Genomic DNA, 13,054 nt, shown 5'->3' with positions numbered 1-13,054 from the left:
TGTGTAGACTGGTGTGTGGTATTTGAGCATGGTGTAGAGGGTGAGCATGAGAGGGATCCTGGCTATGGTTTGGAGCCTGCTGTGGGTGTCTAGACTTGGCCAAGGACAATCTCACACTGACCTTGGTAGTCATGGAGTACATACACAGTATAGCACATGATCAAATAGCTTTCTCCTGTTATCCACAACCTGGTAGTCTGGCACTAAGAGCAGCCATTTAACAGCAAGGCAACTGTAAATGCACACCCTCTCAAAAAAAGTTATGTGCCATTTCTGAAAGTAAATAGGTTCAGTTGCATCAGCAGAAATAGTGACAGGATATTTATAGGAAAATTGGAAGTCAATATGACATTATGTGCAAATGAACATTTATTTGATGATTTATTAAAATGAAATGAAAACTACCTGCGTCTGTGTTAGTCACCAGGTATCAGGAAGTGCCTCAGAGCTTCTCAAGGAAAACATAAATATGACATATTTGTCTGACCACTTTAGCAACCCATTGCCCATTACCGGCTGTGAATCATTGGCCTACAGACTATCAGCAGTGTTCTTTTGCTTGATTTTCCCCCTCGAATTAAAGTGAGAACTACTGTACATACCGCAAAACCAAGCATGCTTCCAGAACCAAAAAGCAGACATCATTTGCCATTTCTGCAACCCTCTGAGCATGCCCCTAAATGTCAGCCATAATTATTTTCCCTGGAAGCTGCACTCATCTATGAGATCATCAGCACATGAAGGCCTGCTCTTCACACTGAGCTCATTAAAGTCATGCAATCAAAAGAGGTGAGGCGGACTGCAGAGCTGCTCCTATAACCATTATTACCTCACAGAGGACAGTAGTGGGTAGGAATAAAGGAAGTGAAACCAGGATGGTAAAGACTAATGACACCCCAAGTCTGTATGTTAGAAATATCTGTATATACATGAATTAATGCTTGAAGTTTCACATCTGATTGGTGTCCTTGCCTAATGCCATGGATGACCACTCCTCGCCTTGTATATAGGCGACCACTCCTAGCCTTTTATATGGGTGACCACTCCTCGCCTTGTATATGGGTGACCACTCCTCGCCTTGTATTGTATATAGGTGACCACTCCTTGCCTTGTATATGGGTGACCACTCCTCGCCTTGTATATGGATGACCACTCCTCGCCTTGTATTGTATATGGGTGACCACTCCTCGCCTTGTACTTTATATAGGTGACCACTCCTTGCCTTGTATATGGTTGACCACTCCTTGCCTTGTACTGTATATGGATGACCACTCCTCGCCTTATATGGATGATTACTCCTCGCAAAATATACAGTGCTGTGAAAAAATATTTGCCTCATCCTGATTTCTTCTGTTTTTGTACATAACTTATGTTAAATAGTTTTAGAGCTTCAAACGAAATACCACATAAAATAAAGGCAACCTGAGTAAACACACAATACAGATTTTATATTGAAGCAAAAAAAGTTATCCAATACCTACCACCAATGTGAAAATCTAATTGCCCCCTTAAATTTAAAAGCTGTTTGTGGCACCTTTAGCAGCAAGAACTGCAACCAAATGCTTCCGATAACTGGAGATCATTTATTTCTAGCCTTTTACTTACTTCTAGGACTAGGACTTACTCCTATGCTTTGGATCATCGACTACGTTTACATAGACAGCAGTAATCTAATTATTGACCTTACTCCGAGTAAGACAATATTGTGATTAAGGTGTTTACATGAGTTGCTTTTAGAATACTCCTTTCATGTAACCATTTTACATGTTATAGAACATAGTTCGATTAACATCACACGTCATTACGTCACCACGCCACGCCATCCGACGTCCCTCCAGAATTTCACGTATCAACATTCAGTTCGTCTTCGTTATGGTACCGTATACAGTTTCGTGTGTTTTTATACAAAATTTTTACGAACGCTTTAAGTGCGGTTAATTATTTGTCATGCTGTACGTGCAAACAGACAACTGCTTGAAGCCGTGGGCTGCGTCCCAAACCATGTACTTACCATCTATATAGTAGCCGAGATACATGTATTTCTCCTACTACAGGCCTATAGGCCTATAGTAGGCAAGTATGCGGTTTGGGACGCAGCCGTGCTCTCTTGTTTGCCATAAAACGGTTGAGCACTGCCGTGTGTGATCGTGTCCTGTCGCAAAATGCGGTGAAAACTCTCACACGACGTTAATAGTGTGATTAAGGTGTTCACATGTCTGTAATACACGTCGATAATGTGACTAAAACAGGAGTACTCCACATGTCTTAATTCAATTTGTGTTTACTTCCAGTATGACCTTAATCGGATTAAGGTAATTAAAAATTGCTGTTTACATGGTAGTTTCTTAATCAGAGTATTGTCTTAATTGGGTTAATAGTGGATTGTTGTTGTCCATGTAAACACACTGACTGTCTTGCTGCATAATTCATTTGCGCTTGAGTTTCAACTTATGGACTGAAGACCGAATATTCTCCTTTAGTATTTTCTGGTAGAGAGCAGAATTCATGTTTCCCTCAATTATTGCAGGTTGCCCAGGCCCTGAAGCAGCAAAGCATCCCCACACCATCACACTCCCACCACCATGCTTGACCGTAGGTATGATGGTCTTTTTGTGGAATTCTGTGTTTGGTTTATGCCAGATATAACTGGTCCCCTCTCTTCCAAACAGTTCCACTTTCGACTCATCAATCCACAGAACATTCTCCCAAAAGGTTTGAGGATCAAGGTGTATTTTGGCATGGACGTTCAGATGAGCCTTAATGTTCTTCTGGGTTAGCAGTGGTTTTCACCTCGCCACTGTTCCATGGATGCCATTTTTGCCCAGTGTGTTTCTGATAGTGGAGTCATGAACAGCGATTTTTATTGATGCAAGAGAGGCCTGTAGTTCCTTTGATGTTGTCCTTGGCTCTTTTGTGCCTTGCTGGATGAGTAGTTGCTTTGCTCTTGGAGGAATTCTGGAAGGTCGGACACTTCTGGGAAGGTTCACTACTGTGCCGAGTTTTTCTATTTGGAGATAATGTGGAGATAATGGCTCTCACTCTGGTTCTTTGGAGTCCCAGAGCCTTTGAAATAGCTTTGTAACCCTTCACAGACTGACTTATTTCAATCACCTTTTTCCTCATCATTTCTGGAATTTCTTTCAATTATGGCATAGTATGTTACTAAGTAAGACCTTTTAACCAACTTCATGCTGTTGAAAAAGTTCTGTTTAAGTGTTGATTTGATTGAGCAGGATTTGCAGTAATCAGACCTGGTTGCGTCTACTCCAGCTGAATCCCATTTTGAATTCAGTTTCATAGATTTGGGGAATTAGTAATTACGGGGCCAATAGATTTTCACACAGGAGCAGTTGGTATTGGATAACTTTTTTGCTTCAATAAATAACTATCATTTAAAAACTGCATTTTGTGTTTACCCAGTTTGCCTTTGTTTTATCTTAGATTTTGTTTGAACTTAATCAGTTGAATATTTTATATCACACTGACTGACTGACAGTGATTAGCCTGGAGGAAATAATGTTGACATTCAAACTCTCTGCTTATGCTTAATGAGAAGAAACTTAATAATGAAAGTGGTTTTAGAAAGTCACCAAGCAAACTTTGGAGGCCTGTGGAAATGTCAAATAGCTTGAATATGCTAACTGCAGGTAAATGGCATGACCGCTGTTTTCGGTGTATGGATAGAAGAAAAACATTTAATCAACAGCCAATTAAGCCTGGCAAAACACTCCATTCTTTCACACTGTCAATAACACATTTCTCAAAATGCCCGGTTCCTCTGGGATGCAATCAGAAGTCATGGGTGAGGTGCTCCTTTATTTCCTGAAACAGATCTTAAGCTATTAAAATGAGATGTGTGGAATGACCCCTGTGCAGATGCTGGCTGGATGATGGCTATGAACAGATGCTGCAGGAAGGCTCTGCTGCCCAGCCTGTGACAGCTATGACAGCATACAGGCATCATCCCAAGCCAACTTAGATGAAAGTCAATGCTTCTTACTCTGATGTTTTACCACCGGTACTTCATATATTTCAGTGGGCTGAATATTAGTGTTTTGTTATTTCTCATTTTTAATGTGAGCTGTGGATTTCATTCAACTACCCGCATGTCAGTGTACACTACCAAACTAAAGAAAAAGGTTCTGTTCTCTTAGTGTCAGATAGTCAGATACTATGGATCTCACTGAGACAGTGGAGTGTGTGTATGTGTGTGTATGTGTGTGTATGTGTGTATGTGAGAGAGAGAGAAACAAAGAGACGACACTGACAAATCTCTGTACTCCTCCCTATCCCTGCCAGTCTCTTCTGTGATGCTCTGCTATCTCAACTGACAACACCTTTAACCAACTCTGCACTGTCACACAAACAATTCCTCGTCCTGTCTCACGTCAGCTTCCTTTCTTCTCTGTGCCAGATATTTTCCTCTGCTTCGAAATGCTCATCATCACAATCCCAGGGCTCTTTCACTGGAGAGAGAGAGAGAGAGAAACAGCGAGAGCGAGAGAGAGAGAGACAGACATTGTAGCAACCATTACAAAGGTCCAAATGAGCAGATAAAGATCAAAGCCTTCAGCCCTCTGCCAGGTGCAGCACACACACACACACACACACACACACACACACACACACACACACACAGAGGTCTCTGCTTGTTCAGCCTGCATGAACAGACCTAATCATAAGCATATTCATGGAGCAGCTGAATAAAACGGAATACAATGGATGAGTGGATATACATTCCCTGTTTATTATTCACATATTTTGTGAATAATAAAACAATCCAAATCGGTTAATTTGATATATTATTCACTTTATGCTGAATCATTCAAGACAAGTTCCGCAGTGCTGACCACTATATTTGATCACTAATATTGAAAAATACAATGTGTTTGACATGTGAATACTTATTACTATAAATGAATGTGCTTAAGCAGATCAGCTACACTGTGGTGCACTTTCCTGAAAAAAACAACAACACGATGATGTTATATCAGTCCCTAGAACAAATCTGAAGCTCATGGTTACTGACCCGAATTTAGAGACGCGCAGAATGTTTTTTAGCCACAAGAGTATGACAACAGCATATTGAAAGTAAGGCACCATTTCAGCAGACTCCTTCCTAGGGGTGGAAAACACTTAAGAAATTGCACTTCACTACTCTACTTAAGATTTCTATTTTACTCAAGTATTATTTCTATTTAACATTTTGCCTCTTACTCAAGTAATTTAACAAGAGAAAGAACATTTTTATACCTTACATTTTCATTTTGAGTGTGAAAAGACACACACACAAACACACACACACACACACACACACACACACACACACACACACACATATTGTGTATGTTTTATTTTTTTATTTGTCAGTTAGTGTTAAGCTTGTTAAATTTTCTAACTAACCAGGATGCCAACATTTAAATAAATAAATACTAATGTCAAATGTCTTGCTTGATCTTTTTTTAACTTGACTTTCACTCAAGTAGATTTTTGGTTCCATACTCCTACCTTTAATTGAGCAAGATTTTGACATAATAGAAATTTACTTAAAGTACAGTTTCTATATACTTTTTCCACTCCTGATCCTTCCTCAACAAGTTATTTTTTGCATTATGAAATATTATCTGGCTCAGTCCATCCCAAGTGAAAATAATTCCCAAATAATTGTAAAGTTGGTTGCTTGACCATTTTAAATTTTTTATTTTTTTTTAGTGATTACCTCTATGTATTGGAATTGCAAATCCACCATTTGTTGTGGAAATCAACAGCTGCTTACCTCTATATCTTGGCTCAGGATAGTCCTAGCTCCTTGAAACAAAAAATGATTTCTACAGCACATTACAAGTTAATAATAAACATTTTGTACATTCTTGTTCCTTACATTTAGAACTTAAGTCCAAACGTAATGCTCAAGATTGCTCACAGTTCAATTTAGGGTCAATTTATAATGACCCTATCTAGATATAATGACATATCTAGATATGTATAGTGTGCATGCAGAACATTTCAGGTTTGAGATTTCACTCTTTTTTTATTGGGCAAGAATATGCATTTTGTAAAATTCTCCTTGGGTTGAATATCTCTGGTGGGGGACGAGATACGAACGTGAAATTTTCACTGAAAATAGTCCTCTATAGTAGCATTCTGCTGTATAAATTTATAGTTAAAGATTCCACTGGTTACAGAGCTAGGGCTAGTAGAAATCTCAGGAAAATCCTACTTTATTCATGCATTTTAAGAAATGAACAGATGTAATATAAGCATAACAAATAATAAAAATTAACAGTATTTTACAGTGATTATGCTTATGATTGAAGCTTATGCTTGTCAATGAGGTCTAAAATGTTCCTACATTTACTATTGGCAACAGTGAAGCATGATCAATCACAGGGTTCTTCAAATCTGCAGAGTTTAGCTCCAACCTTCAAACTTACCTGCCTGTAATTTTCTGGTAATGCTGAAGACCTTGGTTAGCTTGTTCTTGTGTGTTTGATTAAGGTTGGACCAAACTCTGCAGAACAGTGGACCTCGAGGGCCAGATTTGAAGAACCCCGAGCTGCCATGTTGGTACAGGTGTAGAGATTTTATCCAAATATGGAATTACAGTGTTCAGTTGGGTGTTTTACAAATGATCAATGTCATAAACAGAGCTGTGGTGTTGTTTCTCCGGTGATAAAAGCAGTGAGAGACTACACCTCAGAAGTTGTTATGCTTTTACTTAAAGCACACCTATTATGGCTTTGAAACGTGCCTAATTTTGTTTTAAAGGTCTCATACAATATATTTACATGCATTCAAGATCAAAAAACACTTTAACGTGCTCATAATTTAAACTGCAGCATTATATTTTTTCCCCAGTGCCACAAACAACTAGTTAAATGATCTGTTCTAAAATATCATTCTAAACTCCTCCTTTCAGAGAGCATAGTCTGCTCTGATTGCTCAGATATCCCAGTCTGTTGTGATTGGTCTACCACTGTCAGCGAACAGCCAATGAAGACCAGAGGCGGGGCTTTTTATTACAAACCTACTTAGGTTTGTACAGAAAGTAAGTCTGGAATTACTAATGACTCGTTTCAGCTGTTCAGAATCGGTTCCCTCTTTTGGGAGTCAATAACTCAGTTTGTCGAGCGCGATTTTTTTAAACTTTGCAGACGTTTTTACATTCACAAACAGCTCTATAACATACTACATGAAAGGTATTATTTGAAAAAACATAATAGTTGCACTTTAATATAATACAATATGCTTAAATTCCTTATTTCTTACTTATATTATCTGTTAATTTCTCAAAATACATATAATTTTTTGTTCCAAGGAGCTAGGACCATCCTGAGATAATAATTAAATGCATTGCAATGCTAATGCGTAGAGGTAATCACTCAAAAAAATGGAAAATTAAAAATGGTCAAGCAAAAATGCTCAAGCAATCATTAAAATAAAAGAATGCCTGTGTGACAGAGGAAATATGAATGCTGCATTTGAAGTGCTGCATCTGAATTGTTAAGTACTGTGTTATTGCAAAATTTTAGATTTGTGGTTCCTCGACACTAATGTGGCCATGTGACTGTAATGTTTTTTTTTTTTTCACAATTTCTTTTCATCCCAGTTCACTGTGGACGCACATGTTAATGCTGGCTCCTGCACCACAGAAGTGCCAGTGATAATTGCAAAAACAGCAAAAGCTCTACATCTGGCCTTTTTTTTTTTTTGCCTTCTTGCCTTCATGAACAGCTGATAAGGTGTCAACTGTCCCCATAATCTTTGTGATGAAGGCTTGTGCTGACAGTGTTGTTTTTATTCCTCTCCATGTAATTGCTTCTGCAATGATTGAAGGGCTCACATATACTGTATGGTGTTTTCTGTTGTTTGCAATGCATATAGATAATGGATATGATAATTATCTATTTTTTAAAATGTGCAAATGTCAGAAGTAGGTTAGATTTAAGACATACATAGGTTATGTACAAATGTGGATGTAAAAGCCATCAGGGCAGAAAGATCAGATCTGAGCCAAAAATTTGAACAGAGCACTGATGTGCTGATATGTTCAGTGCTACAAAACCTCAACTCAACACTGTCTCAGTGGCACATTATTGCAATGTAGTGTATAGTTATGAATATATTCTCCTAAATGCCTACATATATTACTGTCCAGTTTAATAGGAACATCTGTATAGCTGATCATTCATGCAATTATCCAATCATATGGTAGCAGTATGATGCATAAAAATGTGCAGATTCAAGTCATGGCTGGTTTGAATATTTCAGAAACTGCTGAAAAGTGGGAAAATAACCCCCCAAAACATCCAGTTTGCTTCTGGTCTGCGTGTTGAGACAGGTTATAAATGAATGGCCAGGCTATGATAACTTAAATAACCACTCTTTACAACCATGATGAGCATAAAATCATCTCAGAATGCACAATATGAGGTGGATAGGCTACAACATCAGAAGACCACATCAGGTTCCATTCCTATCAGCCAAGAATAGGAATCTGAGACACCAGTGAGCATAGGCTGCAGGTGTACAGGTGTTCCTAATAAAGTGGATGGTTAGTGTACTTAAATATTTTAATTAGGATACACAAAGCTACACAGTGATTTATTAATTAAACACATTTTCTCGTTGTCTCTCTCAGTCTCTCTACACATACATTTCAGGGCGGCTCAATATGTCGTGACCCGTAGAAGGCTCACAGTGTGTTGTGACAGAGGAAGGCAGTGCACCATTAAACAAAGATTCTCAAAGGTGGAACAAACAGTATCTTAGAGACTCTGAAATCAGCATGACAAATCATATTAGAGCTTTTGTGTGTATTTAATACATCTCAGTTAGAAACACAAGGTTTATTTTGGACTGATGTTTTGAAAGGCCTTTCCAGTGAGAATTAAGAATGCTAAAATGCTTTTTAGTTGTGTACACTATGAAAACTTCATTGATATTATTTTCCGTTTTAAACAAAAGGCGAAACAAATTTAAACGAATCAAGCAATTCTAGGATTGTTAGTAACATATGTCCATTTTGGACGAAACAAAGAACCCTGCAGAGTGTCAAATGGAGCTGTTTTCTCTAAGAGCCAATGAGGTCAGGCTTAATCATCTATTCTGTGAAACCCAGAAATTCATTAAGACTGTGCATGCCCCATTTAAAGCAGCTAGATAGCAGAACCAAGCTTCTTTTGTGGACATATCCTTTAGTTTAGTTTTTTTCTCTCCAAATATTATTTAGCAACATACTAAGGATTTACTAACGCATGCTGTCATGAGAGGTTCAGTCTGAATCCACTTAAAGTATTTCTGCATTTAATCACTGGAGGTAATTACTGTCTTGCCCCTGATGGCAATTTGATGGCTCTGCTTGACATGTCATCAAATGAAAAAGTAATAACAGGTTTTATGAGTTAATCTGGGAGTGATTCAGCAGGTAATGGGAAGCTGGTTTGAATCATCAGTGAATTGTCTCTGAATTATCAGTCAGCAGAGACATTTCAGTACAAGGACAGACCCTTTCCACCCTGTCACCACTGTCACGCTACCATTGAGAAATGTATTTCATAACACATGAGCTGCTGCTGCTAGACAGTCAGAAGTTTGGAAACTTGGACTGCTTCAATGTTTTGAATCAAACCAAACACAGCATCTAAAGCCATTACAAGTAAATTGGTTCATATATCTTATAGAGGGACAAGGTAATGTTATAGAAATTCTATCACCCTATCAGAGAGTAAGAGCGTATGTGTGTGTGTGTGTGTGTGTGTGTGTGTGTGGGGAGACAGAGAAACTGCCTCAAGCAAACAGACTGTTCAAACGGGTTTGTAAAAAATTCATGGTTGATGCTCTTGCACAGAGCAGCCAACTTTCAGCTTTTCCCGAAGCATGAGATAACAAAACGAGAGCAATCTGTTTCTTTTTGCTCCCACTCGACACACCATGAAGGACTGGTCTGTAAATGCCATGAGGTGAAAAAGTGTTAATAGCTAGCAGGTTGAACCTTGTTAACCTCAGATATGCAGACTGTAGTAGCCTAGAGGTGTTTTTTTTCTGCCCCACAACTTTGACATGTGTTAATCAGATCCCTGGAGACAGATTAAATTAAGCCTTATCAGCACTGGAGATTCTTTTGTGACAAGAATCTTCCAGAACAATTTTTTTTTTTGACAAAAAGTATCTAGTATGTGATCTTAATGATATTTCATCTATTTGTTAGGCTGTTTGTCTGCTTTCCTCATCAGTCTCTGATGCCTGAATGGTGCTGTGCATTTTTCAGACACACTTATTGGCCATTGGGGCCTGGCTCATTTTTACCAGGATCATATCTGTCGCGTTGCCATGACAATGCGACAGGTCACTTACAAAGAACACACACTTTTTCTGTGTGTTTCATAGCATAGTTTCCCATGGGAATACCTTTAATCTCCAGAGCCATCAGCTGTGTCTGTTCCCCAAGTCCCACATGTGCCACATTCAGCCGGACTATTATATCTGATCTGGGCCAAAGCACAGAGGTGCTGCACTACACAGACACACTGAAATATAGATGAGTGAAAACATAAACAGCGTAAAGAAGAAAAAAAAGTCATGAACCCACAGACAAGCAGTGGTTAAATAATGCATACTTATATTAAACACTACTGTGTATGATGCACACTCAGCTTGATTTCCAATTTTTCAATAATTTATCAACACATTTTCTGCATTTGTAATAAAAGACATTAATTAGATGGATTGCAATCGTAAAGTAACAGGGTTATAATTATATAGTGCTTAGTATTGCACACTGACTGCAGATATCATTGCCTCCAAGACACCAGGACTCATCAGAGTGTTTGCTCAGTTGTAAACCTGTATCTTCACACGCAGAGAAGAGCGGATTCATCACACTGAGAGGACTGCATTAGTGGCAGAAGCAATTAAATGCTTTTAATCACCACTTATTAGGACGCCAGAATGCCACAAAACAATATATCTTAAATAATAAAATGTGGGATTGTGCAGAGTAAGTATGCTCTCTGTGAAACGCTTCATGTTCTCACAGCCTGACTGATATTAATTTCATGATCGATATTGCAGTGTCTGGCTTTTTTTTTTTTTTGCACAATTAATCAACAAAATGCCAGCTGGCTGTAGCCCTGACACAACTCTCTAAGGTTAATACATTTCAACTGATCTATTGACAACCAGAAACAAAAAAAGATGAGCTTTATGAGATTAAATCTAGTAATTAGTTATGTCCAGGATTAGTTATGCCCAGCACTGTTATGGCTCCAAATTAGATTTTTGATAGACAATGAATGAATGTAATTAAGGAATCACTCCACTTTTGTTTCAGCTAAAGAAACTCACAAAGCATGGTTCCCATTGATCAGCTCTTGTCATAGTGTTTATTTTTCACCCTCTTAGGCTTCCATGATGATGTAACAGCACACATAATCTGAATTTATTGTTTTTCATTTCATGAAATCTTGTTTCAACGCACAAAACCTTATAGACAGTATGGTGAAGATGCTATCTAGATTGAAATATTACCCCAATAAAGTTACAGAAAGCAGGAAAATATTGCACATTGTTAACATTTATAGGAAAAGCAGACAGGTATAAGACAGAACTGATACTGATACTACATGTGCATGTACATTTAAGGAAATTATTTCTAGGCAAAAATCCTGTTTTTCACATGAGACTAAGAACTATGCTCATGATTGGCTCTATCATGACACAATCTGGAGCTGTCAGTCAAAATTGCACTTATTGACCAGCCAATCTATTCAACCAATCAGGCGTGAGATGGGCCTGTGCTCAAAGAGCTTTTCAGCTTTAATCATCACCCATGGGAGGAGCTGATGATCATGTCCTGAATACACGAACCATATACAGCACCAGCTCTGTATCATACACTAAAATCGGGGATTGATTTGTGTGATGAAAAGAATATTGATGAATGCTCTTTTATATATGCATATATATATATATATATATATATATATATATATATATATATATATATATATATATATATATATATGTAAGTAGTTAAGAAGTGTATACACTGAGTTAATACATTTGATGTAACCAATTTCTGTTAAGTAGGTTTAGGGTTTTTCATAATCCATCCAGTTTTCTTTCTACATGTTATCTTTAACTCCTGGCTTATTTCTGAGTTATACATTTTAAAGCATATTATGCAGTAACTACCATGAATTATTCAGTAACAACAGTGAAAAGGAAAAGTATGTAGTAGTTACATAAGTCCGAACCCACTGATAGGTCTAGGGAGTGCAAGGGATTAACTTTCCTCCTTACAATGAACAAAAACTCAATCTGCTATATTGGTCATTGTAAATAAATCTGTCTGAAAATGCATTTACCAACTGTAGGGTACATGGGCATTTACGACCAAGAACTCAGGAGATTCTGATAACAGATGACAGGTTTCTCTCTCACGTTCTTTCTCTTTCAGAGGTAAAGTTCAGCAAAAGACCCTGCAGAACATGCATTAGATCTAAAAATAAAAATAGGTAATGCATTAATAATGGGCATGAGCAGCCTGAGTGCAGGGTATTTATAAGAGCATTTTAGTGTTAATGTGTCCCCAAACTCATTTAGAGCTGTACAAGCTGTTTCTATGCACTATCAATGGATTGTGAACAGCCCACCAGACCTCCCTAATGTGGTGTGTCCACAATCTCAATTTAAACTGTATTAGAAACATTACTTAGCCTGATATTCAAGAAATATTAGTAATGATTTTTTAAAGGCTAGAGTACAACAGCAACAAACTGAATAATCTACTCTGTAGCGAGTAAAATGCCAATCCAAAATGCCACAAAATAATGAGTTTTTTGCAGTCAGAAGCATATGATTATCACAACCAAATGACTGTAGCCACTGCTTGGCTTTCGATTTCTCATTATAACCTGAATTTACTGACGTTCTGCATTAAGCACATATGCACACTGGTCCAAATTACATAGTAGTGAGTAGTTGCTTTGGTAAAACCTGAAGAAAGGGCGAACAACATATATAGTCAGATCCATAAGTATTTGTACAGTGA

This window comes from Ictalurus furcatus, chromosome 6 (assembly GCF_023375685.1).
Source record: "Ictalurus furcatus strain D&B chromosome 6, Billie_1.0, whole genome shotgun sequence".
NCBI lineage: Eukaryota > Metazoa > Chordata > Actinopteri > Siluriformes > Ictaluridae > Ictalurus > Ictalurus furcatus.
The sequence above is the reverse complement of the archived record's forward strand: the minus strand, read 5'-3'. Positions refer to the sequence as shown.